Genomic DNA, 12,703 nt, shown 5'->3' with positions numbered 1-12,703 from the left:
CTTGTAGATTTCTTTATTAATGAATTTAGGTTACTTTGGGCAGGAGATTTGCAAAGTGATCTGTTCTCAGTACATCATCTCAGAAGGTTCATTAGGTCACTGCCCATTTCTGAATGTTAACTTTGACCAGTTGCTTCAGGTGGTGTCTGTCGTGTCACAACTATAAACTTATTATATTGTTCCTTGTGATTAGTATTTGGTTTGGAAGTGTTTTGAAGCAATGGAAACAATCCGTTGCTTCTCAAACTTTTGTCTTCTGTTTTTAGCTTCAATGGATAATTCTTGCCAAATACTGATTTTTCTATTTTGATTGTTCCTTATTGGGCTTCCCTGGTAGCTCAGATGGTAAAGCATCTGCTTACAATGCGGGAGACCCTGGTTCGATCCCTGGGTCGGGAAGATCCCCTGGAGAAGGAAATGGCAACCCACTCCTGTATTCATGCCTGGAAAATCCCATGGACCAAGGAGCCTGGTGGGCTACAGTCCATGGGGTCGCAAAGAGTTGAACACGACTGAGCAGCTTCTCTTCTTCTTCTACATTTATTAGTTGTACTCCTATTGTAAGGAAAAACTTTTTTGGGGGGTTTACATAAGTAAGGTGGACTGCTGCTACTGCCAAGTCACTTCAGTCGTGTCCAACTCTGTGCGACCCCATAGACGGCAGCCCACCAGGCTCCCCCGTCCCTGGGATTCTCCAGGCAAGAACACTGGAGTGGGTTGCCATTTCCTTCTCCAAGGCATGAAAGCGAAAAGTGAAAGTGAAGTCGTTCAGTCGTGTCCAACCCTTAGCGACCCCACGGACTGCAGCCTACCAGGCTCCTCCATCCACGGGATTTTCTAGGCAAGAGTACTGGAGTGGCTTGCCATTGCCCTCTCCGGTAAGGTGGACTAGCTGATGTTTATTTATTGTGTTATATAATCCTTTACTCTCATTTATTTCGATGCTCAAAATCTCCCAGAGTAAAGAAAGCACCTGCAATGCAGGAAATGTAGGTTCAATCCCTGGGTCCGGACGATCCTCTGGAGAAGGAAATGGCAACATACTCCAGTACTCTTACCTGGAGAATCCCTTGGACAGAGGAGCCTAGTGGGCTGCAGTCCATGGTGTTGCAGAGTAGGATAGGACTGAGCAACTGGCACGCACACACACACACAGCTCTTTTTAAATGACTCTGGTGGGTGTCTATACTTCTTTGCCAATTTCAGGTAGGAAGACATTGTGCTTGAATTTCACAGTACTTTGTACAACATAGATGCTTCATAACAAATATTGAATTTGCCAATAATTCATGCATTGTTTCCTCTAAAATTCTGTCTTAACATTTTGTAAAATTACCCTTTTGTAAAATGAACTTTCTAGGAAACCAACTCAGGAGAATATATAAAACTGTGTTGTTGTTATTATTCTCACCCTGAATATACTGTGGCTTGAATAACATTTGTATTGTTTTAATTTTATCTATATTTTATTTTATTTTCTTGTTAATAGTATATTTACATATATTCTTCATTTTACATAATGTAAGATCATTTGCAAAGTTTAGAGTAAGTATGCAATTGGATCCCTTGTCTAAAATGACTTTCAGACAAAGTGATTTGTGTGTTATCTGTGCATTTGCCATCCTAAAGGATAATGGGAAATTTGGGAGTGGATAATTACAACAGCACAGTCAGAACTATACATGGAACAACAGACTGGTTCCAAATAGGAAAAGGAGTACGTCAAGGCTATATATTGTCACCTTGCTTATTTAACTTATATGCAGAGTACATCATGAGGAACGCTGGGCTGGAAGAAGCGCAAGCTGGAATCAAGATTGCTGGGAGAAATATCAATAACCTCAGATATGCAGATGACACTACCCTTATGGCAGAAAGTGAAGAGGAACTAAAAAGCCTCTTCATGCAAGTGAAAGAGGAGAGTGAAAAAGTAGGCTTGAACATTCAGAAAACAAAGATCATGGCATCTGGTCCCATCACTTCATGGGAAATAGATGAAAAAACAGTGGAAACAGTGTCAGACTTTATTTTGGGGGGCTCCAAAATCACTGCAGATGCTGATTGCAGCCATGAAATTAAAAGACACTTAATCCTTGGAAGGAAAGTTATGACCAACCTTGACAATATATTAAAAAGCAGAGACATTACTTTGCCAACAAAGGTCCATCTAGTCAAGGCTATGGTTTTTCCCATGGTCATGTATGGATGTGAGAGTTGGACTGTGAAGAAAGCTGATCGCCGAAGAATTGATGCTTTTGAACTGTGGTGTTGGAGAAGACTCTTGAGAGTCCCTTGGACTGCAAGGAGATCCAACCAGTCCATTCTAAGGGAGATGAATCCTGGGTGTTCATTGGAAGGACTGATGCTAAAGCTGAAACTGCAATTCTTTGGCCACCTCATGCGACGAGTTGACTCACTGGAAAAGACTCTGATGCTGGGAAAGGTTGGGGGTGGGAGGAGACGGGGATGACAGAGAATGAGATGGCTGGATGGCATCACCGACTCTGTGGACATGAGTTTGAGTGAACTCCGGAAGTTGGTGATGGACAGGGAGGCCTGGCGTGCTGTGATTCATGGGGTCGTGGAGAGTCGGACACGACTGAGTGACTGAACTGAACTGAATGACAACAGACATTTTCCTCCATGATTAACTTCTGTCCTGCCAGGCATCCCTTTGAAAATGGTTTAAAACTTAATTTCCCCTATTCCCATATTCATTTCGTAGGCTAATGTTTTCAAAATTAGTCATCATTGACCTCTTATTTCCTTTATAAAAAATAAGAAGTTGTAAAAGGGATAAAATACCAAAAGTATTTTCAAGGGAGCCTTCAGCTTCACCCAGACTTAGTGAAATCTCTTGAGAAAGCAATGTTAACTCATCTGGCATTAATAGAGTGCTCATTATGTGCAGGCATTATCCCCAGATCTTAATAAGTTACTGTCCATCTTCAAAAAGTTCATAGTATAGTTAGAGAGACACATAAGCAAACAATCTGAAAATGAGGCAATTAAGGGCGATATCTATAATGTTCTGAGATCAAAAGAAAGGTGTTCACTTTGCCCAGAGAGAACTGGTTACCTTGATGCTTTTGAAAATAAGTGCAAATCAATGTGTCCAAGAAAGGAGAGATTTTTCTCCATACCTTTTTGAGTGGTTGAAGATTTGATAATTTATGCTAAAAGAGGCTATAGTTTATTTGAACAAGTGTTCTGATCATTTTAAATCATAACAGAGACTGTTATATCACCAGTGCTCTGAGTGTGTGAACTTGTTTAGTCTGAAATGTTTGTTCTTGTGTAATAAGGTGACATAACAATCATGTAAGTGAATGGAAGTAGTAAAGGAAAGCTACCCAAAAGATTATAAAGACTTGAATATTTTTATATGCCATAATTGGAAGATTATGAATTTTTCATATTGAAGACTTGAAAAAATACTGAGCCTGGTAACTATGGCTCCCTTCAGATGGGCTAGGATAAACTTCAAGAGTGTATGAAATCCTTTAAATTATAAGTTGCATTTTTTGTGAATTCACATTTATGTATATTTTTCTCTCATAGGGTCTATAGCTTTTATTAGATTCTCAGTGGCTTCCTTGAATCCCTCTAGATTAAAAAGCATTTTTGAAGTGGCGTGTTGAACATAGAATTAGACCACAATTATAGCCCTAGATTAGCTGTACTCCATGCAATCTTAGACCAATAATTTAATGTTTCTAATCTTCAGTTTCTTTTTTTCTAAAATAAGCGTTTTAATTAATGTCAATCCTCTTCAATAGATATATCTCAATCAACAAGGTTCTTAAAGAATTTTGCAATCTAGGTGGATGCAGGTGAGAATTTTTAGCCACTGCAGTGTTGGCCCTCACAGTATATAGTATAGGTTGATGCAAAGGTAATTGTGGTTTCAGACCATGAAATTTAAATCATTATAAGTAGGTTCCAACACATCTTTATTGATCAAAATAGGAACCATTAAAATCAGCACATTTTTGCCAGCAAGAAATAAGTTTGTTCATTTCTGTAACACCAAAATCCATACTTCAGGATTCAACAAACTTTTGGAAAGCATTTTCTGCCTCCTACTGGTTGTGGAAGCATTTTCCCTGCAAAAAGTTGTCAAGATGCTTGAAGAAGTGCTAATTGGCTGGCAAGAGGTCAAGTGAATATAGCAGATGAGGCAAAACTCCGTAGCCCAATTCATTCAACTTTTGAAGCATTGGTTATGTGACATGCAGTCAGGCATTGTCATGGAACAAATTGGGCTCTTTCTGTTGCTGGTTGCAGACATCGAAGTTTTCAGTGCATCTCATCGATTTGCTGAGCATACTTCTCAAATGTAATGGTTTTGCTGGGATTCAGAAAGCTGCAGTGGATCACATGGGCAGTAGACCACCAAACATTGACCATGGCCTATTTTTGGGTGCAAGTTTGGCTTTGGGAAGTGCTTTGAAGCTTCTTCTTGGTCCAACCACTGAGCTAGTCATTGCCAGTTGTTGTATACAGTCCATTTTTCATCACGTATCACAGTTTGATTGAAAAATGGTTCGTTGTTGTGTAGAATAAGAGAAGATGACACTTCAAAATGATGATTTTTTAAATTTTTGGTCAGTTCAAGAGGCACCCACTTATCGAACTTTTTCACCTTTCCAATTTGCTTCAAATGCTGAATGACCATAATATGGTCACTGTTGAGTTCTTAAGCAACTTCTCATGCAGCTGTGAGAGAATCAGTTTCAATGATCCTCTCAATTGGTCATTGTCAATTTACGATGGCTAGCAACTACACTTCTCATCTTCAAGGCTCTTGTCTGTTTTGCAGAACTTCTTTAACCACCACTGCACTGTGCATTCATTAGGAGTTCCTGGGCCAAATGCACTGTTGATGTTGCGAGTTGTCTTCACTACTTAATGACCCGTTTTGAACTCAAATAAGAAAATCAGTTAAATTTGTTTTTTGTCCAACATTATTTCCCTAGTCTAAAATAGATATTAAATAATCAGCAAGTAATAAGTTATCAGCAAAAAACCATAAAGCAAGAAATGCTCATTAAAATGATGTATAACATAAACGCATTTGGGCTTACCAGGTGGTTTTAGTTGTAGACAACCTGTCTGCCAATTCAGGAGACATAGAAGGCGCAGGTTCGATCCCTGGGTTGGGAAGATCCCCTGAAGAAGGGCATGGCATCCAACTCTAATATTCTTGCCTGGAGAATCTCATGGACAGAAGAGCTTTGCAGGCTATAGTCAATAGGGTCACAAAGAATAGGATACAACTGAAGTGACTTAGCATGCATAACCACATTTATTTAAGAATGCATTCCAGTATCAAACAGCAGAGTTCAACAATGCAAAATCACAATTAGTAGTACTTTTGCACCAACCTAATATTTAGAAATTTGAATCTTGATTTTCAGGTTCCCTTGAAAAATTCAAAGATCTGTTTGTTGGATTAGGGCTCACACTGTGGCCCAGCAGTAGTTTGGAGGTCAGTGCTAACATATGTGGACAGATGTGTGAACTCAGGTCTGCCACAGTGTTCGTCTTGCTCTGCAGTCTCACACCAGCCTGCTCCACTCATTTATATTGGTTTCCTGCCCCTGGAAGCATTTTATATGGTCTCTTTACAATATACTCTTTAGCTGGAGAAGGAGAACAGATCACAGAGAGGTGGCCAGTGTCAGGCCAGCATACCTCCTTCTGCCTTTACTGAGAGAATTCTGAAGTTCTCTGTGTTCCAATGTATGTCCTGATTATGGGGGAAGAATTACCACTTTTTAACTGGAAAGGGTCCACCTGCTTGGGGAAGATGCTAGAGACTGCTCATGAACTTGACTGCTCATATTATATGACATTGTCAAGCATTTGCCATCCACCAGTATTTTAAGATGCGCTTCCCAGGTGATGCTAGTCATAAAGAATCCACCTGCCAGTGCAGAAGACACAACAGATGCAGGTTCAATCCCTAAGTCAGGAAGATCCCCTGAAGAAGGGAATGTCAGCCCTCTCCAGTATTCTTGTCTGGAGAATTCCATGGACAGAGGAGCCGGCGGGCCACAGTCCATGGGGTTGCAAAGAGTTGGACACGACTAAGCACACACACACACACAACATTTTAAGATATTATTCTTGGTCAGTTTTAATAGATCCCAGATTAGACCAGAGAGAGAATCTGAAAAAGTTGGAAAGGATATGATAAATTTGCTTATGACCTGGTTGTTCACACATATAATGAAACCTGAAGTAATTGTGCATTTTAAATAACTTCATTGGGAAGGTCATGTACACATTGCTTTGTTCAAAATGGATAACCAACAAGGACCTATTGTATAGCATATGGAACTCTATTCAATGTAATGTGGCAGCCTAGATGGGAGGGAGGTTTGGGGGAGAATGGATACATGTATATGTATGGCTGAGTCCCTTTGCTGTTCACCTGTTAATCAGCTATGCGTGTGTGCATGCAAAATCACCTCGGTCATGTCCGACTCTTTGTGACCCTATGGACTATAGATCGCCAGGCTCTTCTGTCCTTGGGTTTTTCCAAGCAAGAACACTAAAGTGGGTTGCCATTTCCTTCTCCAGGGGATCTTCCCAACTCAGGGATTGAACCTGTGTCTCTTGCATCTCCTGCATTGCAGGCAGATTCTTTACTACTGAGCCACAAGGGAAGCCCCAATCAGATATATCGCAATACAAAATGGAAAGTTTAAATTTTGAAAAAAGAAAAAAGCCTCATTGACCAGATCAGGGACCCACACACTTCTGTAAAGGGCCAGAGAGTAAACACTTTTGGATTTGTAGGCCTTACAGTCTCTGTTGTGAGGACGTAAACCACTTTAGATAATACATACATATATAAATGAATGATCATGGCTGTGTTCTAATAAAACTTTATTTACAGAAATAGGCAGATGTGGCCCAGTTGTAGTTTGCCAGCCCCTGGATTAGGTGCTCTTTAGGATATGGAGTCTAGTCTTCAGAGGGGTTTAAAAGTCTTGGAGAGTAATCACAAAGATTAAGACAGAATGCTAATATAGGATGTATTAGAAAAGAAGACCCACAGGAAAAGTGATCTGGGATTGCTTAACTTCACTAAGAGGAGGCAGCTGGATGACATAATTTATGTTTGACAAAAACAAATGAGAGTGGTTACATTTGAGTGAATTATTAAGGCAGTTTGTGGACTCTCCCTGAAAGGTTGTAAAAATAGCATAAATTTTCATCTTTCTGAGATGGCTTTCTATAGAAATATGGACAAGGATAATCTGTAGTCATTGGGAGATGAACAACTTGGAATGTAGAACTCTCTTTGCAAATAAAGTTGGAACAGGATTGGACAGAAGCAGACCAATAATTCAGAATTCTGTTATTTATATCAGTACTTGATGCATTTGTATTCTTAGGCAAGGAATTAGAAAAACATAATTTTCCGGGGAACATGGTTGATTAACATCTACTAAAACTATTACCTCTGTGTCTAATGATTGTAAAGTGCTACATAAGTTTTAAATATCAGATATAATATCTATGTCACATATTTATCCTTAAATTCTTTTGAAATCTCTAGAGTACATTTACCTATTCTATTAAGTTACCTGTGCAGAAACTTGTGATTTTGTGAAGGGGGAAATCAAAGGTATGCACCTATATTTCATTTCTTATTTGGTCACACTGTGTGTCACTAACTTAAGACAGTAATTGCAATAAATTAATTGGTTTCATGTTGCTATCTCACTTATGGCAAATAGATTCATAGGAAAATATTATGACAGTGCTGGCACGGACTTTGGAGGATGTCTAGTTCAAACCGTTCATATTTAAAACAGAGAAACTATAAGCCTGTCTTGGGTTTCTCTGTACCTGAGAGAGAACTAAAATTTCAAATATATTGCTTATTCCCAAAAGCTAATTGAATTTGGCATTTTTTTTTTGGCCAAAATGTTTTTTAATAATAAGACAGTAGCTTCAAGTTTGGTTAATCTACTTAGCAAAACAAATATGTCATTGTGTACAACCTGTTTAAATTTAAATGCCCAATTCTCTAACAGGACTGTGCTATGGTCATTCTGGCAAGTACTTCTTTTATTTTTTTAATGGATGTTTTTGCATTATGAGAATCTATGCTATCCATCCCAATAATAGAATAAAATAAGGTCTGATAGGAGAAACTGCTATCCCATGGATGAGTGAAAGGTTCTTTCTATCCTGTTTCAGTCTTATTGAGGAGGAGTAACCCGTGGCATATGTGATCAGTGTGTTATACATGTAGATGGTAAATAAAATTTAGTAGGAGAAGGCAATGGCACCCCACTTCAGTACTCTTGCCTGAAAAATCCCGTGGATGGAGGAGCGTGGTGGGCTGCAGTCCATGGGGTCGCGAAGAGTTGGACACGATTGAGTGACTTCACTTTCACTTTTCACTTTCATGCATTGGAGAAGGAAATGGCGACCCACTCCAGTGTTCTTGCCTGAAGAATCCCAGGGATGGAGGAGCCTGGTGGGCTGCCATCTATGGGGTTACACAGAGTTGGACACGACTGAAGCGACTTAGCAGCAACAGCAGCAGCAGAGAAGACTGCTTCCCTGTCAGTAGGGATTAAATTGAGCATAATTGCAAATTGAAATTTTATTTGAGAATATCTGTGTCTTTCAGATATTATATAATGAAAAAAGATGTGAAGTATTTCTTTTTTCAGTAGAGTACATCACAAAATAGGTATAATTAACTTATCATGGCAGTTATGTGCTATCATTGCTTCTGTGTGTGATTAAAGTTGCCCCTTTAAAGTAGTGCATCAGGGAGGTTTTGACACTTACATTCAGGATTCCACATTTAGTCAAGAAGTTTTGAGAATGCTTTAATTGAATTTATTATATCAGTTGGTTAAACTGTTTATGTTTTTGTGAGAGAAATCATCAGTGTGTGAGAAAAATCAGCCTCATTATATTAGTCAGTATCCCAGTGTGACAAACAGAAGTTTTCTTCTCTAGTTTAATCACTTGGAGTGAACCAACTTGACCCTAATGATGCTGGCTGTTTCTGAAAGTTAATTCCACTTTTATGAAGTCTGTGGCCATTGATGTCTAAGAAATGTGTTGTAGCCACTGAATGCAATTCCAAAAGAGGAGTTCCAGAAACTCCGTTCTACAATAACATCAGAATGGGAGGACTAATCTCCTTAAGATGAATTATGTCTGGTAAATATTTACTTTTCAAAACTTGAGATATAATTTTCACACAGTAAAATGCACAGATAGTAAATATGAAGTTGAATGAGTTTTAAAAATGGCACGCACCTGTGTAATCCACACCCCCATCAAAGTATAGAACATTCTCATCACCATAGGTTTTTTCTGCTCCTTTCCTTCCGTCTCTGAATTGAACCTCACCACAACACAGGCAACTACTGTTTCGATATCTTTTACCATAGTCTTGTTATGCTGTCCCAGAACTTTATATAAATGGCATCATTAAATCCTCCCTCTATGGCTTCTGGTTCTTTCCCTCACTTTTGAGGTTCATCCATGATGTTGCATGTCTTGGCAGTTTGTTCCTCTTTATTGCCGATTAAGAATGCTTTTGTTATGACTGCTTGTTTTATGATGTAAGTTAAAACTATATGGGAAGACTAGACTATCTTCTTAGAATTTAGAGAACAAGGTCACATTTAAGTGTTTTCTTATCCATGTAGACCAATTCTGACTATAGTATATCTATTATACAAAGTATTTCTCTCTCAATAGTTGAATAATGAAGGAATAATTTAATAATGAATAATGAATTTAATAATGAATAATGATTTAATTATGTCAGTTGCAAGGACAACTAATAGTTTGCATGTTTTGCTATAAATATTTTAGGAAAAATTGTACCAGGGCCTTAGTGTGTTTTTTTTTAATTAATTAATTAATTTTAATTGGAGGCTAATTACTTTACAATATTGTGGTGGTTTTTGCCATACATTGACATGAATCAGCCATGGGTGTACGTGTGTCTCCTGGTCCCGATCCCCCCACCCCACCTACCCCTTCCCCATCCCATCTCTCCGGGTTGACTCAGTGCACTGGCTTTGAGTGCCCTGTTTCAAGCATAAATGGGTTAGTCATCTATTTCATATATGGTAATATACATGTTTCAATGCTATTCTCTCAAATCATCCCACCCTTGCCTTCTCACACAGAGTCCAAAAGTCTATTTTTTATATCTGTGTCTCTTTTGCTGTCTTGTATATAGCCTTACTTATTTTTAAGTTTTTAAGTGATACCTATCTAATACTTACTAATTTAATTAAATGAATTCCTGTCAGGAGCACACTGTGTACCGGACATAATACTGTACCAGACATAATACTGTATGAATTTTCTCATGTGTTTTGAAATTATATGTAAAACCGTTAGAAGAAATGAAACCTCAGTAAGTGACCTAAGCCTATGTACTTGTTTATAATTGATGATCATCAACTTTAGTGCAAATCTGTTACTTTGTAGGCTAATGAAAATGAAAAAAAAAATTGCTTGAGAAGATCCAAGATTTACTATACTGGTATGTTGTTGTTGTTTAGTGGCTAAGTTGTGTCTGACACTTTTGTGACCCTGTGGGACCCTGTGGACTGGCTCCTCTGTCCATAGGAGTGCCCAGGCAAGAATACTAAAGTGGGTTGCCATGTCCTTCTTTAGGGGATCTTCCCCATCGAGGGATTGAACTTGTGTCTTCTGCATTGGCAGGTGGATTTTTTTTTTTAACACTGAGCCACCTAGAAAGGTGTAGGTACTAAGAAAAGTGACTACCTATACACCATTTTCAAAAAAATCATTTGTCCTGATGACTTTCTTTGTTGTTTGCTATTGAAAAATGGACTCCATGGGGTTGAAGCATCGTGGAAAATTTAATTAAGTTTTAATTAAATGTTTTCCATGGTTTTGCATAACAGAGAGATAGTATCAAATCTAATTCCTGTAAATTCTAACATGAATCTGGGTAATCAACACAGGAAACTCTAAGGATCCACGTTGTTTTGTATTATATCTATTAAGAGTATTTTAAGAGGATGGTCTTACAATGTCTCTAATTGTGTTTTTTGGAATCACTGAACTCAGAACTCTCCAGGGGAGAAATTTTTTAATTATTACTTCAAATTTCATTGGTTTGCTGTAATGGCAATTTAATGATTTTAATGTCTCTGAAATTAGTGTGTTTTGGTGTTTCCTAATTAAAAATCTTACATGAGTGCTTTTTTTGATTTTTGAAAGTTAAAGGGGTATAGAATCTAAAGTGTTGCATCACTTTCAAATGCATGAACAGGATGTGTGCATGAGTGCTCCGTCGCTTCAGTCATATTTGGCTCTTTGCAACCCTGGGGACTGTAGCCTGCCAGGCTCCTCTGTCCATGGGATTCTCCTGGCAAGAACACGAGTGGATTGCCATGCCTTCTTCACGGGGATCTTTCTCAACTAGGGCTCCAACCCACATCTCTTCTGGCTTCTTCATTGCAGGTGGATTTTATAACACTGAGCCACTGGGAAGGTGTGAACAGGATCAGTTCAGTTGAATTCAGTTGCTCAGTCATGTCCGACTCTTTGCGACCCCATGGACTGCAGCACGCCAGGCCTCCCTGTCCATCACCAACTCCTGGCATTTACTCACACTCATGTCCATTGAGTCGGTGATGTCATCCAACCATCTCATCTTCTGTCGTCCCCTTCTCCTCCCACCTTCCATCTTTCACAGCGTCAGGGTCTTTTCCAATGAGTCAGTTCTTCGCATCAGGTGGCCAAAGTATTGGACTTTCAGCTTCAGCATCAGTCCTTCCAATGAATATTCAGGACTGATTTCCTTTAGGATAGATTGGTTGGCTCTTCTTCCAGTCCAAGGGACTCTCAAGGGTCTTCTCCAACACCACAGTTCAAAAGCATCAATTCTTCAGCAGTCAGCTTTCTTTATAGTCAACTCTCACATCCATACATGACTACTGGAAAAACCATAGCTTTGACTAGATGAACTTTTGTCTGCAAAGCAATGTCTCTGATTTTTAATATGCTGCCTAGTTTGGTCATAGCTTTTCTATGAACAGGATAGAAGTTGCCTAAATTCTTTGTTGCTCTGTTATTGAAGGTCGTGATGTATCAAGACAATAAGGTTGTTGTTCAAGCTGGTTTTAGAAAAGGCAGAGGAACCAGAGATCAAATTGCCAACATCTGATGGATCATTGAAAAAGCAAGAGAGTTCCAGAAAAACATCTATTTCTGCTTTATTGACTCAACCAAAGCCTATGACTGTGTGGATCACAACAAACTGGAAAATTCTGAAAGAGATGGGAATACCAGACCACCTGACCTGCCTCTTAAGAAACCTGTATGCAGGTCAGGAAGCAACAGTTACAACTGAACATGGAACAACAGACTGGTTCCAAATAGGAAAAGGAGTACGTCAAGGCTATATATTGTCACCCTGCTTATTTAACTTATATGCAGAGTACATCATGAGGAACACTGGGCTGGAAGAAGCACAAGCTGGAATCAAGATTGACAGGAGAAATATCAATAACCTCAGATATGCAGATGACACCACCCTTATGGCAGAAAGTGAAGAAGAACTAAAGAGCCTCTTGATGAAAGTGAAAGAGGAGAGTGAAAAAGTTGGCTTAAAGCTCAACATTCAGAAAACTAAGATCATGGCATCAGTCCCATCACTTTATGG

The 12,703-nt window shown here is 38.9% G+C and overlaps 1 protein-coding gene across 1 annotated transcript in view; it reads left to right on the top strand.

The window, feature by feature from the left end:
- LOC129551748 (uncharacterized) overlaps positions 1-12,703 on the top strand; it is a 691,626-nt gene that overhangs the window by 121,682 nt on the left and 557,241 nt on the right. The gene's annotated exons all lie outside the window — the stretch shown is intronic.

The sequence above is a fragment of the Moschus berezovskii genome, chromosome 1, assembly GCF_049115385.1.
Source record: "Moschus berezovskii isolate FMDL1 chromosome 1, NW_MosBer_1.0, whole genome shotgun sequence".
Taxonomy (NCBI): Eukaryota; Metazoa; Chordata; class Mammalia; order Artiodactyla; family Moschidae; genus Moschus; species Moschus berezovskii.
The sequence above is the reverse complement of the archived record's forward strand: the minus strand, read 5'-3'. Positions and strand labels throughout refer to the sequence as shown.